The 12650-nt window shown below is 44.6% G+C and overlaps 1 long non-coding RNA gene across 1 annotated transcript; it reads right to left on the reverse strand.

Moving 5' to 3' along the window:
- Nucleotides 1-8308: 8308 nt before the first annotated feature.
- Gm35182 lies at nucleotides 8309-9079 on the reverse strand. The gene is made up of 2 exons (XR_380880.2): nucleotides 8757-9079; nucleotides 8309-8672 (listed from the first exon to the last, which is right to left on the reverse strand). It is a non-coding gene; the product is annotated as a predicted gene, 35182 (long non-coding RNA).
- Between the last annotated feature and the right edge of the window lie 3571 nt (nucleotides 9080-12650).

Below are 12650 nucleotides of genomic sequence, written 5' to 3' on the forward strand. Positions count from 1 at the left end.
CTCAACCAGAATAGACTGCCTCTGGCTCTGAGTAGTGGCACGACATTGTCCACAGAGGCTCCATACATTACAACCTGATGCACTATTGTCCCCTCCCTTAAGAGTTAATCTGGCAGAGCGCATCAGTTATTCACCCTGCCACTTCCAGGGAAGCTGATTTGTCTAAAGACCTGCAAGAGGGCTGGAGAGATGGCTCAGCGGGAACACTGATTGCTCTTTCACAGGTTCTGAGTTCAGTTCCCAGCAACCACATTGGTGGCTCACAACCATCTGTGATGGGATCCGAGGCCCTCTTCTGGTGTGTCTAAAGACAGCAACAGTGTACTCACATACATAAAATAAATAATTCTTAAAAAAAAAAAAAGATATGCGAGAACATGGGAGGAATGACCACCCCCTTCATGTGATAACTTACTTCTTCCTCCTCCCAGAATGCCCTCTGCTGATGCAGCCACTTGCATAGCTTTGCAGAACCTGCCTACTCTACGGCCCAGAAACCTCAGTATGCTTTCAGTGACACACTGGACTTTCCCATCTCTTCCCTGAAGCTTGCCTGCTCCTTCTACCAAGCTGCTGCTTGGCTGTCTACTGCTGAAAATGGCAGGGTCCTTGCCTCTTAACTCAAAAGACATGTCTCGCCTCCCTCTCTCCCTCTTTCTTCCTCTCTTCCTCTCTGTCTCTCTGTGTGTCCCTCTCTCTCTGTCTCTCTCTCTCTCTCTGTTTCTCTCTGTGTGTCTCTGTCTCTCTTTTTCTCTGTCTCTCTCTTCCTCCCCTCTTGGCAGCTGCCAAAACTTACAGTTTGTCTACTCTGTTTCTTTTCTCTCAAACTCTAATAAACTTGTCCCAGAGTTTCCTTGGAGTCCATTTCTAAAGTCTTTTATTAACAAGAGTAAAAACCCCCAAGGAGGGAACCCCCAGTTATCCCAGAAACAATAATGCTAGATCCAAGAAAAGGGAGCTCTCAGGGTTCCCGCCTTTCACACAGCTGACCCAAACCAAATAGTTATTTGCCAGTCGCTCAACCATCTTACACCAAACACCTCAATTCCTCCCTCAGCAGCCCATCAGGTGGGTGCTTCGACCTCGGTCTAAGCTCCTGGCACCCCTCTTTCTTCTGGCCACTCATTTGATTGCCCTCTGCATTGCTCCTTTGAGGTCTGCCGGCAGGGTTTTAGAGAGAGTGTGTGCCTCTGCCCGAGGTAACAGGATTTAGCTTTGTGTGATAGGAAGCCCGGCGCCCGCCATGTGCTGGAGTGTGGATGCTCTTTGTTAAGCTCCCGGGGTCTGGAAGGAAGCAGCTATGCTCTTGTTTAATTCCATATGAGCGGCTTTTTTATTTTTACAAATAGTCCTCTTGCTGTTAGGGAGAGTGAGGGGCATAAATCATCATGTCTTTGGCAGCCAGGATTTCGTGAGCATGGTCCTCATTAAAGTCTTTAGTTGCAGGGTTCCTGGAGACCTTGCTTTGATACCAAAAAAACATCAAACTGAAGCGCCACGGTGGGGGGGGGGGTGGCATGGAGAGGAAGGGGTGGAAACTCGGGAGGACCTCAGAATTGCTGTTGGGAAGCAGCGGGGAAATACTAGGCAGCTACCAAAAAAAAAAAAAAAAAAAAAAGTAAAAATTGCAGGAGTTATATAGCTCCTTGCTGCAGAGTCCAATCAGCACCCCCCCACACACACACCCGCCAGTCCCCCCCCCCCAAAAAAAAACCCACAAAGGCACAGAAAGCTACAGCAGCCAGAAGAACGGTCGCTGGAGATGGTGAGGGAGGGGTTGGGGGGAGGAGAAAAGTTCTCGGAGCTTTTCCCTCTCCAGACCTCTGCCCAGCAGGCCTTGGACCTCAAGGAACTAACCTTTTCCTAAGGCCTGATCTCCCCGCTGGGAGGGAATCCAATCCCCGGGCAAAGGTCGCCCGGAATAGCGCTGTGCTGCTGGCTGCGCTGTTCATTCACAAAATGAGCTCCTTTGTGATAAAGTGGGGAGAGCAGCCCGCTTGTGTGCATTCCAGGCTGGTGGTAGGAGAGCCGCCAATAGCCGCCCAGGCAGTGGGAACTCTGGCACTAGCAGCTCCTTTTTCAGAGTCGTAGCGGCCCTTCGGAGCCCCGCGCCTCCAATTCCAAGAAATCAAAGCATGTTTTAAATGTGGGGGTGGGGGGGGGTAGTGTTTGGTGGTGGCAGTTTCAAGGAACCCAGCAGTGACTGTTTTTGAAAAGTGAAAATCCTGGCTGAATCCATCTATTTTGACTGGAAGTCACAAAAATGTACCAGGCAAAGGGCCAGGCACAAGGAGCCATTCTTAAAAATCGCCCCATGGACCGGAGGAAAACCCCTTTGAGTTTTAGGTTTTTTGGTTTTGGTTTTGGTTTTGGTTTGGTTTTTGGTGTTTGATTTTTGGTGTTTAATTTTTCGGAGCAGGGTTTCTCTGTGTAGCCCTGGCTGTCCTGGAACTCACTCTGTAGACCAGGCTGACCTTGAACTCAGAAATCTGCCTGCCTCTGCCCCCCAAGTGCATGTGCCACCACTGCCTGGACCCCTTTGAGTTTTGTGTTTGGTTAAACCAAGATGAGCTGCTTCCAGAGCAGAGAGATTCATTCCTGCTGGAGCCTGTATCCTCATGTCAGTACTAAAGACACACACCAGTTGGTCTTCCCTGCCTGACCAGGCAATACTTTTTCTTTATGCAGACAAGCAATAGTCAATGTCTTTTTAAAGGCCTGAAAGAGGGAGTGTTAGCCAAAGTCACAGGGGAAAGGACAGGGCAGTGACAGAGGAGTCACCCAAGTTCAGCTTTCTGTGGCAGTGTCTGCTGATCCTGGCAGCCCTGTCCTCCCTAGTCACTTCCCAGGGAACTTACAGCCCAGCTTGTCCATTCTCCATTCCTATGTATAAACTGGCATTGCAGGGATCTACACACAACGTAAATCCTCAGTGTCATTTGGGAAACGTGTTACACTTGAAAACCAGTTTGAACATGTGTGCTCGTGCACAGACACACAGAGGGGGTGAGGGGGCAGTCTGGATTATATAGGGAGAAACCTCAGAGGGAAGGGCAGCCCAGCCCCTGGGTTAAAAAGTTCAAGGTTGGGGTCAAGGTGTGCCAGGAAGGGACTGAGGGACTCTGGGAGACCCTGGAGACCAGGTCTGCTCCATTGTGTAAAATATGTACCTCGACTCCTTGTCCCAGGGTCCGAAACCAAAGGACGACCAATTTCTCAAGTCTTTATCTGCGTATAGACTATGCAGGAACTAGCAATATGTGGATGTACGTATGTGTGAGTCTCGTTACCTTCCACCCTTCACAGAGGTCACCAACAATGGGAAGTGGCGATTGCTCCTGGTTCTGAAGGCAGACCTCAGAACTCTTGTCCTTGTATTTCATTTGTGCCTTGGATTGCTGGTTTATCAAAGGGTGTCTGTACAGCAGGACCTCGTAGACTGGAACACCCAGCAGTCTGATGCTTGTACGTCCTATCATACAGCACCATCAGAGAGTCGATCAAGTGCCTAATCTTTCCATCAAGAAAGAAAGAAAGAAAGAAAGAAAGAAAGAAAGAAAGAAAGAAAGAAGGAAAGAAGGAAGGAAGGAAGGAAGGAAGAAAGAAAGAAAGAAAGAAAGAAAGAAAGAAAGAAAGAAAGAAAGAAAGAAGAAAAGAAAACACGCTTGAAAGAGAGCCTAAAGTAAACTGAACCTGCACAAACCCTGCGTGCACAAGATCCAAGATCCGTGTGGAACTCAGAACTCTGACGTCCCACTGCCTTCCTGCAGGAGAATCCCAGGCCTGTCACACTTTCGACTGAACTTGGATCAAGTTCCCTATCAGCATTGTATTCAGGACTGCTTGTTTATGAGATATGGATACATTTCTAAAATCCCCCCCAATAAAGGGAAAGAAGAAAGACAGCGGGGTTCATGAGAGTTCTCAATTTCAGGGGTTAAAAACTTGCTTTACCGTGGCAGTGGAGGCACATAGCTTTAATGTCTGAATTTGGGAAGCAGAGCCAGGTTGGTCACTGTGAGCTCAAGACCAAGTTGTCCTTACAGCCAAAGCTACGTAGCAAGACTCTACTGCAAAAATAAACAAACAAATAAATATTAATCACAAGCCATTTCTGTGTGTGGCTAAGTAGTGTGTCCAATGGGCATTGCACATGCTCAGTGGATGTTAGTCACTATGATCTTGTTGGATTTGTTGTTTGCTTCACTTGAAAAGCAAATATCTCTGGATATAGAGTATTGTTTCCAAGACTGGACTGTGCAGCGGTAGCTGGCTGTCAGTTATGTAGCTGGTTGTTGGGGATCCAGATTGTAAATACATAGTTGCAAATCCATAGCTTGAACACAAATGAGAAAGAACGCCAAACATGACAAGGAATACCTTTACAGAGGCCATGAGAGGGACATCCTTGGCCACACAGTGGAAAATGGTTCTCAGAAAGGACCACTGAGTCCAAGCAATAAATCTTACGATGAACAAAAACAAAACGGTGTCATCTTCATAATAAAAACAATGATAAAATACCATGAATTGTGCGTCAGACTTTCCAATTCAGGATGCATTCTGAAACAAACAAACAAACCAAAAACCCCACGAAAACCCCCCAAAAAAACCTTCTCCCCAAAGCTAGAATGAGATTTGAAAGCTTCATCCTTACAGGAAACAAACAAACAAACAAACAAAAACCTAGAGATCATGACTGGGCACTGTCCTCAATCCTGGAAGACCACGATGGCAGCAGAGGGTAATAAAAAAAACTGTCTCCGAACAGAAAGGAAAAGAAGAAAGGTTTCATGAGAGTTCTTCGTTTCAGGCGTAAAACTTGCTTCAGGGCTGGCTGTTGGGCACACAGCTTTAATTCTTGAGAAGCAGAGTCAGGTAGATCACTATGAGTGCAAGGCCAACCTGTTCTTAGAGCCAAAGCCTCTGAGTGAGACTCTGTCTCAAAAACACACGCCCAAACAAATGCAAATACTTAGCTTCAAAGTCCTAAGAAGGATTGTGGCAGTGCTATGACCTCATCTGATGAAATCAGGAGGGACTTCAGAGAGAGACAGGGGTGGGGCCAACATAGTGCTGGGATGGCCCACATGCAAAAGGAACAGATCTAAGACTAGCGACACCTCCCACCTAGTCAGTCATCGATACAGAACACGCTAGTCACAACCCCTGAGCTGTGCACATGTGGACCATCCTGGAGAGGGAATTGTTACTCTCCACCCTGAGCTGCGTACCACGGGCAAGATTTAGTGGCAATAAATCCACATTGACCGTGCAATTGGGGATTTACCACAAACAGAAAGAATTCTTCTACCTGTGACAGCGCTGAAGGGCGCACATGCTCCCCAGATGCTGTCTCCTGAAACACTCTTTATTGACATGGAATGTACTGAGATAATGTCTCTTGGAAGTTCATCAAGGAGAACACAGATCCTGGGAAACTCCTAGAGGCTGTCCTGTGCACCTGGGTAGAATCCTCCAAGCCTTCAGGAATGTCCTCTCTAACGCCTAAAACCTAACTCCCCCAGCTCCAAGGTGAGGCTTGACCTCACATATAACCTCTGGCCTGGACCACCACCTTACCATCTTCCTTATGTAGTGACCTATGAGATCTGCTGTAGAAATCTCCCAACTACTTAATCTATGTTTGAATATAGCAGTTACACCATATCCACGGACCTGAACAAAGAGAGACTGGCTATTGTATGCTAAAATAGAAAAAATAATAATAATACTTGGGCATCTTGGCCTCAGAGTGACATGAAATCCAGGTCCAAATGGGATTTGAAGGCATCTATGAGTTCAAGCCCAACCTGTTCTTACAGCCAAAGCTACACATCAAGACTCTAATACACACACATACACACACACACACACACACACACACACACACACACACACACACACACAAAGAAATAAAAATGGTTTGCTTCAAAGTCCTGAGAAGGATTGTGACAGTGCTTTATCAACAAGTACAAGCATCAAGGATGAAACTCCATCTGCAATTAGGAATACTACAGAAGTGAGCCTTCCAGCATGGAGGGACCAGTATCCTTTGGAACTATTTTAGCACAGCAGCCAACACTACGAAGTGGTATACTTATCTCCTGCTGTCTTAGTTAGGGTTTTGCTGCTGTGAACAGACACCATGACCAAGGCAACTCTTATAAGGACAACATTTAATTCGTGGTGGCTTACAGGTTCAGAAATACAGTCCATTATCAACGAGGTGGGAGCATGGCAGCATCCAGGCAGGCATGGTGCAGGAGGAGCTGAGAGTTCTACATCTTCATCTGAAGGCTGCTAGCAGGATACTGCCTTCCAGGTAGCTAGGATAAGGGCCTTAAAGCGCCTATCCACAAAGCCACACCTACTCCAACAAGGCCACACCCACTCCAACAGAGCCATGCCCACTCCAATAAGGCCACACCCACCCATTAAGGCCCTACCTTCTAATAGTGCCACTCCCTGGGCCGAGCATATACAAGACTAGCGACACTCTCACCTAGTCAGTCATCAATATGGAACACGCTAGTCACAACCCCTGAGCTGTGCACATGTGGACCATCCTGGAGAGGGAAGTGTTACTCTTCACCCTGAGCTGCGTACCACGGGCAAGATTTAGTGGCAATAAATCCACACTGACCGTGCAATTGGGGATTTACCACAAACAGAAAGAACTCTTCTACTTGTGACAGCGCTGAAGTAACAAATATGTACCATGGAAAATAGAAAATAGCCTGTAAATATTGTTTAGCTACAGAGAATGCTAAGGTACCAGAAAGGTTCAACTGGGGACCACAGATACAAGTATGAGAAGCCCAAGCCTGGTATAATTTTGGACAGAACCAAGGTGTGTTCAGTAATCAAAACAGGAACTACTCCCATTTAACTCTCCAATTCCCTCCTAAGGGGGAGTATTGTGCTCTTTATTATGTCAAAAAGAACACTGAGATTTTAAGGTCACACAGCTATAGTTTTTCTTTTTCTATTCTAGCTGGCTTTTCACTTCTCCCTTTGAAACAGGATCTCATGATATAGCCCTGGCTGGCCTGAAACTCATTATGTACACCAAGCTACCCTCAAATTCACAAGAGATCCATCTGCCCGTCTTACTGAGCCATATTTAATCACAAAGCTCTGTGGTGGTAAACATGGGACTTCTGCCTAAACCCCGACCACCTCCTCTTTGACGGTAAAACCTGATACTCTGTGGATTATGGGGAGGTTTTGCCATCAGGTAAAAACCTCAGAAGAGCCGGGCATGGTGGCACAAGCCTTTAATCCCAGCACTGGGGAGGCAGAGGCAGGTGGACTTCTGAGTTCGAGGCCAGCCTGGTCTACAAAGTGAGTTCCAGGACAGCCAGGGCTATACAGAGAGACCCTGTCTCGAAAAACCAACCAACCAACCAACCAACCAACGACAAACAAAACAAAACAAACCTCAGAAGAAAGCAGAAACCCAAATATTCGAAGATTTACTATTTTGCCAATTTGTTCTCCTCCTCGGTGTTGTCTGATTTGATTGGCTCAATTGGTAATCAGTGGATAATTTTCAGATATAGAAACCCTCAGCTATTGAGCAATGTCAGAGAATTGTTACAAGTATCCTAGACTGAGTGCCTACTATATGAGTGAAGAACAGCCGGGTGGTGGCACACACCTTTAATCCCAGCACTTGGGAGGCAGAGGCAGGCAGATTTCTGAGTTCAAGGTTAGCCTGGTCTACAGAGTGAGTTCCAGGGCAGCAAGGACAGCACGGAGAAACCCTGTCTTAGAATTAAAAATAAAATAAAATAAAATAAAATAAAATAAAATAAAATAAAATAAAATAAAATAAAATAAAATAAAATAAAAAAATGTGAAGAACAAATACCGTGTGAAGGTTTTGTCCACAAGGGCAAATAGGGAATAGAGATGGACAGAGAACATCAGTTATCCCTCCATGCATTAAGCAAGTTCAGGAGACACGGGCAAGCTGGCCTTGCTCCCAGTTGTCTCAGTGCAGTCTCAGCAGCAGGTCACCAAAGGCAAATCTAATTCAGTAGACAGACTTTGGCTAAACAAGTGTTTCGGCCTTGCTTCGTGTCAGCTGGGGGTTGCCTGTGCCTCATGTCCTAAAAATCTCAGCAGAGAGGCCAAGTGCAGAAATCTACGCTGGAGAGTTTCTACTTCTACAAAAAGAATGAGCGGTTGAGGCACTCTGCCAAGGTCAACCTGGGACTGGAAGGCTGCAGCTCTGCTTGGAGGAGCCAGCGCCGGGTGGAAAGCTGGAGGCGCTGGGAGGGCACGGACAGGGCGGCTTGAGGAAAGGGCCAAGTGTGGGAATGTTTATTGAAAAGAACATGGCTGGGGAGAACGCAGCCCTCACACCTAGGGGATTTGGGGACTGGCCGTCTGCATTTGAAAGCCCTGCCAGATGAGTTCTGCCATTCCCACTCCATAAAGTTCTTGGTGCAAAAATGAATGGCAAAGCCAGCCATGAATGCAATTTCTCATCGCAGTTAATTGAAACCAATGGGTCTCCGTTTCCACTCTGTTCTGGTGGTCTAGAGGAAAAAATGCTGGTGGAAAAATCTCCGGGCACTTACTACCATCCCGGTCCTACTCAAAGAGCCACTGTGTTATACAGGCAGGACGATCGAGGGAGGGCCGCATCAGCAGTCTTCTCACTAGAAAGGGAAAAAGCAAGTGTGGATCTGGTTGCCAGGACACTGGAAGACTGGCAGGGAGTGCAAAAAGGAAGAAGGACTTACTCATGACCCTGAAATAACATGACCCAAGTGCCCCTGGGCGACGAAACTTCATAGTTGACATTAGACAGTAGCTCAAGGAAGAGACATGCTGATTACATATCTAATTGGCTGCTGCTGTCCTCATGACGTCACACACACCGCTGTGGTTTTCCGGATCACTCTTGACTGCAGATACTGGAGCCTACTCCAAATGGCACTGGTTCCATTTCCTTGCTTCCTGGGAGCGTTTGTTTGTTTACTTATTTTCTTTTACAAGTGCCCGTAGTTTTGTGTTTTGTTTTTAATTTTATAAACTTTACTTTAAAAAAACAAAAACAAAAAACCTTGCAAATAAATAGAAAACATCGTCACAGTCAAACTAGCCAGACCCAAAGCCAACTCAACCCAGTGAACCTTTATACAGTTAGAATTGACATTTGGAACGGAAACTGTGAGGTCTCGCACTAATTTTTTACATTATCAGTATTTATGCTCTTATCTGCCACCCAGAGTAGAAACTCCATGACAGAATTAGAACCTAGAAAAGCAATTATCTTTCTATCCTCATTCATAACATATGTCTATCACCTCAGCTCAGGCCTTCCCCGTGGCCTAGTATTTAGGTTTTCTTGTTCCTTTCTTCATGCTATACGGTACCCACATGTGCATTTGCTTGCAGGTATACTTATAGTCTTCATATGAGAGAAAATGTGTTTTTGTTTCTTTCTGAGATTATTTTCTCACTTAATTTTATACATTCTAAGTCCATCTATTTTCCTGATTTTTTTTTTTTTTTTTTCTTCTGGAGACCGAGTTTCTCTGTGTAGCCCTGGATGTCCTGGATTTTGCAAGGATCAGGCTGGCCTCAGACTCACAGAGATCCTCCTGCCTCCTCTCCTGCTTCCTGCCAAGTACTGAAATTAAAGCTATGCCCACCCCCAGCTCCTGCAAATTGTTTAACCTCCTTTTTCATTAGAGCTGAATAGTATTCCATGTTATATAGAGAGACATGCATATATATATATATATATATATATATATATTTATATGTATATGCATATATATATGAGATAGATGATAGATAGATAGATAGATAGATAGATAGATAGATGATAGATGATAGATGATAGATTACAAACTTTTCATTATGCATTCATCTGTTTATGGACAACTAGATTGACTCCAACTCTCCATGATAAAGAATAAAGTAGCATTAAGTAAGGGCTTCAAACATCCCTGTGGTACAGCATGGAGCTCTCTGGGTATATGCCAAGATGGAAACACCAGGATCACATTATGACTCTATTTTTAATTTTTTGAGAAATTTTGAAATGGGTTTTCACAATGGCTGTGTTGATCTGCAGGCCTACCAACAGAGAAGAAGGTTCTCTCTCTCTCTCTCTCTCTCTCTCTCTCTCTCTCTCTCTCTCACACACACACACACACACACACACACAGACATCTACAATAAAAACCTTAACCATATCATAGAATGGTTAACACCTAATATCCACAATTATGCGATTTTGTCTTTCTGAGTTACTTCAGTCAGGATGATTTTTCCTTAGTTCTATCCACTTACCTGTGAATTTCATGATTTTGTTGTTGTTGTGGTTGTTGTTTTTTAACTGAATCATATTCTTTTGTGTAAACACACCATAAGGACATACTTTAAAAACCTTACCAAATTGAAAAATCTAAAAAAAAAAAAATATGTTATTTTCTTGACATACACCACCTACCAAAGTTAAATCAAGATCAGATAAGCAATTTCAGACCTATAACCCTGTCTGAAATAGAAGTGGTAACTAAAAGTCTACCAACAACAACAACAAAAATCCCCAAACCAGATGACTCTAGCCCAGAATTTTACCAGAGTTTCAAAGAAGAATTAATACCAATACTCCTCAAATTATTCCACCAAACAAAAACAGAAGGGACATTGCCCAGTTCATTTACGAGGCCACAGTTACCCTGATAGGCAAACGACATAGAGACTCAGTAAAGAAAAGGAATTCAAGTAATGTTGAGGATGTCCCTGGGGTTCCCCTCTCTTCAGTCATTCCAGCTCTCCAGAATGACAGAAGTTAAAGCTTGGACTTTCCTAGAGCAGCTGGAAAAAGAGGAGGAAGAAGAGGAGGAGGAGGAGGAGGAGGAGGAGGAGGAGGAGGAGGAGGAGGAGGAGGAGGAGGAGAAGAAGAAGAAGAAGAAGAAGAAGAAGAAGAAGAAGAAGAAGAAGAAGAAGAAGAAGAAGAAGAAGAAGAAAAGGAGGGGGAGAAGGAGGAGGAAGAAGAAGAGAAGAAGAAGAACAAAAACAAGAAGAAGAACAACAAGAAGTACAACAACAACAAGAAGAGGCAACTGCAGCAGCACCACGGGGGTGGGGATGAGGAACGAGGGACATAAAGAAGGATCATCAACTTGGAGTGATTTGGGTTGCTTTAGGCTTCTCCAAGGGAAGACTGGAGAGGGAGAGACTCCAACCTGAGAAGCAACTTATGGGTTAAGAGCAGAGGAGGCATGGTCAGTAACCAGTCTTAGGGAAGAGAATGCTACAAATTGTGACGAAAAGAAGCCTCCAACACATCTACTCAGCCAGGAAACCAGCCAGCTGCCCTCGGCTTTGAAGACTGTTGTCCAACCTTTGTCCAATCCTGAGGTGATGTCTACTGTTGCTGTTAAAGTGTGTTTACTGCATGCAGCAGAAGGATGGGTCCTATTTCTGCATGCATTCTGTTAGTCTGTGTCTTCTTACTGGGAAATGGAGAAGGCTGAAATTGAGAGTTATCAATGAACAGTGGTTATTCTTATTATTATGCTGCTGTTGGTGGTGGTGGTGCTGGTGGTGGTGAGATGTGGGTATGGGTGTGTGTGTGTGCTTGTGAGTTCACCTCTTGATTTTCTGGTCTGGAGTTATTTATTCCTTAAGTTTTCTTCAGTGTGGTTAGCCACTTCAGATTGGAATTTTCCTTCTAGTGCCTTCTGTCGGGCTGAATTTGTAGCTATCTACCTACAAATTGCTTAAATTTATTTTTATATTGGAGTATCTTATTCTCTTCATCTACTGTAATTGAAAGTTTTGCTGGGTATTGTTGCGGTAAATTTTCACCCAAATTAGCCCGGCAATGAAAACACAACTCAATTAATATGAATACATGCTCTGTGCCTAGATTGGGCAGATCTACCAGCACTCTACCATCCTCTCCATCATGAGACCCTTTAGAACTTGCCGTTTCTCCAGGCCATGTGCTTCTGCTCTTCTTTTGTTCTTCTTCTTCCTCCTCCTCTGCATCCTCTCCCTCTTCCATGTTTTCCTTCTTTTCTCTTCCCCCCTTCTGCTCCACCTTCCATTTATCTGCCCAATCATCACCTCTCTTTATTTTATAAATTAAGGTGGGAAACAGGTTTATAGGAAATCACCTGAGTGCTGACTCATTCCTTGTTTGCAGCCCTCACAGGAGAATGGAATTAGCATCAAATATGATTAGCCCCAGGGCTATCCACAACAGGCTATAGTAGTCTGGGTGGCATCTGTGGTCTCTTAAGAGTTTATAGAACATCTGTCCAGGCCCTTCTGGCTTTTACAGTTTCCATTGGGAATTCAGATATTATTCTAATGTTCTTGATATGTTACTTGGTCTTTTCCCTTGCAATCTTTAATATGTTTTCTTTATTCTGTGTTTAGCATTTTAATTATGTGCTGAGAGGACTTTCTTTTCTGGTCTAGTCTGTTTGGTATATATGCTTCTTGTACCTGGATAGGCATGTCCATCTTTAGAGTAGGGAAATTTTCTTCTATGGTTTTGTTGATAATGTTTTCTGTGCTTTTGACTTGGATTTCTTCTCCTTCCTCCGTTCCTATTATCCTTGGATTTTTTTTTTTAATTAGATACAAGAGTTTTCTAGTAGACTTTG

Source organism: Mus musculus, chromosome 10, assembly GCF_000001635.26.
Source record: "Mus musculus strain C57BL/6J chromosome 10, GRCm38.p6 C57BL/6J".
Classification (NCBI taxonomy): Eukaryota; Metazoa; Chordata; class Mammalia; order Rodentia; family Muridae; genus Mus; species Mus musculus.